Source organism: Meles meles, chromosome 16, assembly GCF_922984935.1.
Source record: "Meles meles chromosome 16, mMelMel3.1 paternal haplotype, whole genome shotgun sequence".
NCBI lineage: Eukaryota > Metazoa > Chordata > Mammalia > Carnivora > Mustelidae > Meles > Meles meles.
In genome coordinates this window covers 13,939,448-13,947,058 of record NC_060081.1, presented here as the reverse complement: position 1 = coordinate 13,947,058, position 7,611 = coordinate 13,939,448, and the positions used below count along the sequence as shown (strand labels likewise).

The 7,611-nt window shown below is 37.0% G+C and overlaps 1 non-coding gene across 1 annotated transcript; it reads left to right on the top strand.

The window, feature by feature from the left end:
* The first annotated feature begins 7,064 nt into the window (after positions 1 to 7,064).
* LOC123927373 lies at positions 7,065 to 7,214 on the top strand. Its single transcript, XR_006815450.1, has one exon. It is a non-coding gene; the product is annotated as a U12 minor spliceosomal RNA (small nuclear RNA).
* The last annotated feature ends 397 nt before the right edge of the window (positions 7,215 to 7,611 follow it).

Here is a 7,611-nt window from a genome sequence, read left to right as displayed (position 1 = left end):
AGTATTTGATGATCATCCTTATGAGTTCCAGAATATTAGTAGTAAAGTCTCTACTTTCATTTCTGTTTTAGTATTTAAGACTTCTTTCTATTTTTCTTGGTTAATTTTGCTCAAAGTTTGTCAGTTTTGCTGATCTTTAAAAAAAAAAAAAACAACTTCCGTTTACTTGGTTTTTCTCTAATTTTTTTTTAATACATTCTACATGCTGGACTCCAGGAAAAATTGTTTAATATATCTGTATATACAGGATATTGAATAATGTAATGAAGGATGTTCTTTTTTTTTATTTTAATTTCAGTGCAGTTCACATACAATGCCTTATTAGTTTCAGGCATACAATAAAATGATCCAACAGTTCCATGCATTACTCAGTGCTCATCAAGACAAGATTTTTATCAAGATTTTTCTCTACTATTTCAATTCTGTTTTATTTATTTCTAATCTAGTCTCATTATATATCTCCTTCTTCTTGCTTTGGATTTAGGTTTTTCTGTTTTGTTTTGTTTTGTTTTTTCCTTTTCTAATGTCTGAAGAGGGAAGTCTGGATTATTCATGTGAGATCTTTCTTCTTAATTCAGGCATTTACACCACAAATTTCCCTCAACCCCACTTTTGGTGTGTCCTTTACATTTTGGTATGTTGCATCTTTGTTTTAAAATATCTCAAAATATCATCTGATTTCCCTTGTGATGTCTTCTTCAATTCATTGGTTATTTTGAAGTATATTGCTTAATTTCCACAAATTTGTGAGTTTCTAAAATTTCCTACTGCTGTTGATTCCCAATTTCATTCCATTGTGATCAGGGAACATACTTTTTATGACTTAAAGCCTTTTGAATGTATTGAGGTTTTTATTTGTTTGTTTGTTTTTAATGGGATAACATATGCTCTATTCTGGAGGACAGTCCATGTGCAATTGACAGGAATGTGCATTTGTTGTTATTCAGTGTTTTGTGTTTTGGTATTTGTTAGGTCTGTGTTTGTAGAGTTGAGTTCTATTATCTATTTTTCCCTATAATTTTGTCTTTGCTTTACATATTTAGAACTCTGTTTTCTGGTGCATATATGTTTGTACTTGTTATATTTACTTATCATTATTATTACATAACAAATATGACAATATACCCTTGTTTCTAGTAATAATATTTGTCTTAAAGTCTATCTTGCAATATTAGTGTGGCTCTTCCAGCTTTCTTCTGGTTACTGTTTGCAAGGTGTATCATTTTCCATCCTTTTTTTTTCAAACTATTTGCATCTTTGAATCTAGACTACATTACCTCTATATAATACATAGTTGATTTTGTCCTTTTATCCACTCTATTAATCTGCGTTTTAAGTGTAGAACTTAATAGTTTTACATTTTGTGTAATTACTGATAAGATCAGATTTAGATATAACATTTTGGTTTGTGTTTCTTTTATATCTTGTTGTTCTCCCCCTCCATTATTACCTTTTTTATTGTTAAGTAGATTTTTTTTAGTGAAACACTTAATTCTCTTGTCATTTATTTTACTACACATTTTTTAGTTAAATTCCTAATTGTTCCTTTGAGGATTATTGCTAACAACGTAATTTTTTATTATTTTGTTTTGATTACTATGAAAATAATTTCAATGTTATACAAAAAATTGGTCTTTTTATAGATCTGTTCTCCATTTCCCACTTTTTGTCACAAAATATATCTTTATTCATTATTCCCATCAACCTAGATTTATAGTTATTACAGTATACATTTGCATTTTAAGTCAAATAGAGAAAAACAGAGTTACAAACAAAAAAATATTAATATCGTTCTATATTTACCTATGTGGTTATCTTTATTGTACTGCTTATTTCTTCATGTGGTTCCAAATAACTGCCTAGTGTTCTTTCTTCTCAAAATAAAGGACTGCCTTTAGTGTTCCTTGTAGGACCAGTCTGCTACCAATGAACTCTATTATTTATCTGGGATTTCTTTTTTTTTTTTTTTAAATATTTTATTTATTTGACAGAGAGAAATCACAACTAGGCAGAGAGGCAGGCAGAGAGAGAGGAGGAAGCAGGCTCCCCGCAGAGCAGAGAGCCCGATGCAGGGCTCGATCCCAGAACCCTGAGATCATGACCTGAGCCGAAGGCAGAGGCTTTAACCCACTGAGCCACTCAGGTGCCCCTATCTGGGATTTCTAAATTTCTTTTTCATATTTGTAGGATCACTTTGTTGGATACAAAATTCTTGGTTGACATTTTTTTTTCCTTTCATGCTTTTAATAAGTTAATCACTGCCTTCTGACTTCCATGGTTTCTGTCTTTTTTATTGATATTCTGTCAGCTCTAAGACATTTAGACTTTCTGTCTTTGTTTTCTTCACTTGTGTTTCCTTTGTTCTGGTTTGTTTCTAATATTCATTTCATCAGTCTAGACCTTGAAGTAAAATTTAGAATTTCTCAATTTGCACATGCTCATATCAAAAGTGTGTACCCAAAGCAAACTGAGCCCTACAGAGTTCTCAAAATCTTTGACTTATCACCATCAGAGATTTTCACTGCCTACTGGCAACTGCTTATTTATTTAATTTTTTAAAGATTTTATTTATTTGAGAGAGAGAGGAAGAGAACATGAGTAGAAGAGAAATAGAGGGAGAGAGAGAAGCAGACTCTCCACTGAGCAGGTAGCTTGATGTGGGGCTCAATCCTAGGACCCTGAGATCATGATCTGAACATAAGACCAAGGCTTATCCTACTGAGCCACCCAGGCCCCCCGTGGCAACTGTCTATTCTAAGGTGCACCAGCCATTAAGATCCGGCTGGCCCTTCTCTATTCTCTCATTCCTATTTCCTACATATCATTTCTCTGCTGAATCTCCACTAATGTCTTCTGATTCTTAGACAATATGATGGAATATTCAGTTCCCTTTAGATCTAATCCTCTAATTCACCCTCAGGCTCATCAAAATGTTTATAAAAACAAAAAAGGCTTCTTTTTTTAAATTTAAATTCCTTTGGAAGCAATTATCAATTCACATTATTCTCCTTTTCTGTTAAATGATCGCGTTCACATTTCTGTACATGGGGTACCATTGTTCTTCCTCCTTACAAATGTTTGCCTAATAGCACATTTTTATATCATGGAATAGTTAGTTTGGTAGAGTCACTCATGCTGTTCCTCTAGGTTATTCTAAACTACAAGGTTTTTGTTTTTTCCTAAATGAATAAAAGGTATTCAGTATATAAGGGGGATGAATAAATACTTTTTAAGAATAATAATGTACATTATGTTAGTTCACTTAATAAACACAAAATCACATACTGCAATTTATTGGTAGAGCTGAATGGTAGAGAAACCTTTTGATGTAGTATAAACAATATTTACAAAAGAAGTAAGGCAATGATAGGATGCTTATTAAGGACCTAGTTAGCGTGAACATTATGTTCTATCCCACTGAACACTGTGGAAGCAAATATCTCCTTTTGATCCATCCTGGTCCCTCTTTTTTCACCTGGAAGGGCTGGGTGTGACCTTGCCTTTCCTATGTTGATGAAGAGGGTGCTTCGTTTCTTTAGCTATTAATCTCCCTACAATATTCACAGAAATTCCAGCATTTTAGGCCACAAGCAGACTGAATTTTCTTTCTTTTACTCAGGTTAGATGAGTTCTTCATACACAGAAACACAAGGTGAAACTTTGAAGAAGAAAAAGAGAGTGTGACTCCTGGTACAGCTGATTTGTATTCAAAAGTGAGCCATTCAAAATCCATTATACTGACTTTTAATCAAATGGCAGATAAGATGGTAACTCTTTTTGCTACAGGGGACATTTCTTTTTTAAATGGACTATCCTACCATAATAATAAGGTCTCATTTAGGGACAGCACTTCAGACTCTAAGTTTTGTTACATAAAGAATTACATATGCTTTGTAACATAAAGGATTAACTTAATCACTGGGTAGGAAAGGTGGGTTTTATAATCCTTTTTTTTTTTTAATGAAAATACTAAAATACAGAGCAGGTAGATTTTCCTTGGTCACACTTAGAGGTAAATTCCTCAGATATAGTGGGATTAGAGCAGATTTTCACAGTATCAGCACTGACTGAAGGTGCTGGAGTAGGGGTCTGGTGCAGGAAAGCCAAGTTTAGGTAGCTCTCAACATATACTTTTTTTTTTTTTAAGAAACCATGAATAATAATCTTTGAATAAAGGAATGCATGCCACTTTTGCAGCTCTTATGATTATGAAGATAATTTTGGTGATGCTGATGATAATGATTGTGATGATAGTGTTAACATTTATCAGAAACTAACTATAGGCCAGGAACTGCGGTAGGTGCTTAGCTTGAGTTAATTTATTAAATCCTTACAGAATCATTAAAATGTAAATTTCTTGGTCTGGGTCCCATCAGGAGACAGAAACCACACCATAATTTGAAGAGAGGAAGTTTAATATAAGGAATTATAAAGCAATTATAGGAGGATAAAGACATAAAAGAATGTGAATGGGTAACCAAAACCAGAAGGGAATGACTAAAAAAGAAAAACCGTGCAAGGGGTGTTTCCCTCAAGACGAGGGTGCAGACCTCACTTGACAAGGATAGCACTGAATAGTGCAGACATTTGCTAAGCTACTCAGGCCAGAGCTGGACCACAGTCACAGGGCACCATCAGGGCACAGATGGGTGTAGGTGGTGGTCAAGTATGCAGAGGAAGTCCTACTCACTGTTGGACAGCATTGCCACGTGACCTGTGGTGACCGGTGTCCTTCCTGTGAGGCCCTTGAGAAGTATTCCCTTAAACACAGGTGAACTGAGGCTGGTGGGAGGTGTGCAGAGGGAGCTGAGATCTACCATGGGGACAAGCACAGGACATGGTGTTTCCATGGCCTGGGAGCTGAAAGGAGCAACTGCCAAGACCAGGTCAGGGCTATATGGTCACTGAGGGATTGCACACTTGGGGCATGGTTAGGGCAGAATGTAGCAGGATGTCCCCATGGACTTGCAGAGCTGACCAGAAGTGCAGGAGGCACAAGGAAGAGTAAATCTCAGTGCGCCAGCACCGGGAAGAACTCCCTTTCTCCAAAATGCCCTCCAGCTCCCTCTGCAGAAAAAGCTTCACACTGTGCTTAACCATGAAGGAAAAACTCATTCTAACAGAGCAGGTACTGAAGGGTGAATTTCCGGCTGAGCGCACTAAATTAAACTGGTACAGTAGGAATGCTAATAATCCCTTCTTATTTAAAAAAATTATTTATTACCTTTTGTGTTTTTTCTTCCAGCTTATTGAGGAATGATTGAAAAATAAGAATTGTATGTATTTAGTTTGCACACCATGATTTTTTTACTACAGACTTCTAGTGGTTCACCAAAATACGCTCTTACTCTATTTCTTTGTTGAAATTCTCTTCGCTTGTGCATTATTCTCCTGGACTCAGTATTTTTCTGACCATTAATTTGAAGTATTTATTGGATAAAGCACTGATGTCCATTTTATTAACGTTGGTTTCTGGAGATTGATCTTGTCCTTTTGTTTGGGACCTGCTTTGTTTCTTCATTTGTCATGACATTCTGGGTCAATGTCTGTGCATTAAATAAAATGGCCACTTTTCCCAGTCTTGACAGACTGGTCTCATGCAGGAGATAAACCTCATCAGCTAGCCCAGCCTGAGTTCCTCCTTCTTCTCAAGGCTTTGGTATCATCCAAACTTCTGTATTTATTCTTAATGTCTCCTAGTAGTTCAGGTTGAAGATGCATCCATGTCTTAAAGGTGAAGGTCACAGTCAGCATCTAGATTGAGGCTGAATAGAAGCTGGAGCCTCAGGCAGCAACCAGTATGGTATGCATGCAAACCCTTTCCATGAAGAAAGTGGAAAATGGGCATTTTTGCTGACTCCTTCTGTGCTGACCCTAATCTTTGGTATAGGAGCAAGGGGTTCTACTTTACTGGTTTAAAGCTGTTTTGGTTGCTATAGTCCTGTGGGGCTCATGAATGCAAGCTCCAATGGCCATCAAAGCTAGGTGATCTGGGGCTTGCCCCATAGGAAGAATGATAGAAGTTGGAGCTTGAGATTTGTGGACAAGCTTCTTCCAGAAAGAAACTCATAACTTTGTGTCTTTTGCAAGAATGAACCAGAGGGAGAAAGTGGGTGAAGTTCCTATTGACTATTTTAAGGTTCTGAGAAGGATCCTGGTCAATACCTAGATGTATACTAATTAGAAACCAGACCTTCAGGTAACAATTATAACATATGCAGTCAAACCACTCCCAGTAGATCGTCATTTTCATCTGAGTCCTTTGTGCGGAGCCCTGGGGAGATACCTACAGTGAGCTGGTGTACCCGCTAGCAGCTGCTACTTTATTTACTATAGTCCTCAGGACTTCTGAATGGAAGCTCCATAGGCTTTCAGACCTAAGTTATTTGGGGGCTTCTCCTTGGGGTGACAGCCTTATAAGTTGGAGCAGTAGATAGATGCCATCCAAACCCTTCACTTCTCAGGAAGAAATGGGGAATTAGGGGTTCCCTCCGGATTGCATAGGGGCATTTATGATGACAGTGAATCTCAGCCTTTCTTACACATTTTGGTATGGATACCATTTGGCTGTCTGATGTGTCAGAGTGACTCAACTAGTGTCTGGATTTCTCTGAGGCAACTTCAAGTGTAGCCAGATGTTTGGTGAGCCCATGGGAAGAGGCAAATTCAAGAGCCGCCTATGTTACCATCTTAGCCCAGAGCCCCTGCTTTAATTTTAGATCTCATACCAGCAGGCATTATTTACGACTATACCAGAGGCCTGATGCGAAGCCATCTTCTTGATATGTCCATCTACTATCAGAGAACATAGAAAATGGTGACTCCGTAAATTTGGATGTTACACTCAAGTAGAAGTGAAACTGGTTTCATGTTTAAGCTGTCAGACACCTCAAGCACATCCAGGAAGGAACAGGGAGGATTTTATGCCAGTGTTATTCTGCTTGAATTGCCACGATACTTATGTAAAATAGACTGGTTACTAAAATTTAATGATAGATGCCTTGAGTTTTACTTTTCATATATTTCTCCAAGCAGTTTTGATATCAATTTAAAATCCTACACCAATGCCTTAAACTTATGAGTAAGGAAAATAACAATTCAGGGTGATGCCCAAATCCTCACTGCTAATGTGAGATGAATTTTTGAGCAGGTAAAAGTTGCCCCTAAGATGAGCCTCCTTCTTTGCGGGATGCCTGGGTGTTGCAATCTGCCTGTCCCCCATTTAAATATTGAAAAAGCAGATCGATCAGAGGGTCTTGGCAGGCAAGTTTCATAAAGCTTTGTTGGTTCTAAAATAAATAAATAAATAATAAAATAAAATCCTACACCAAATACAAAAATTATATTTTTGAGATTCAAAACCTTCCTCACCCCACTGGAGAAAGGCTTAGAAATGTGGCACGTGTCTCTTATTGGTTTATTTTGGCTTAGTATACTAGGGCTCAATGGGGCTCATTTCATTGCAAGAAAAATAATAAACCGATTTAAGGTATCTTGAGAAACAGAAGGAGAGGATCAAGCATTCAGAGCAGTCTCATGAAAATCCAGAGAGAGCTGAACCATCAGGTCTTGCAAATGTGTGGAACTGAGGCTCTAGAGGCTGATTCATCT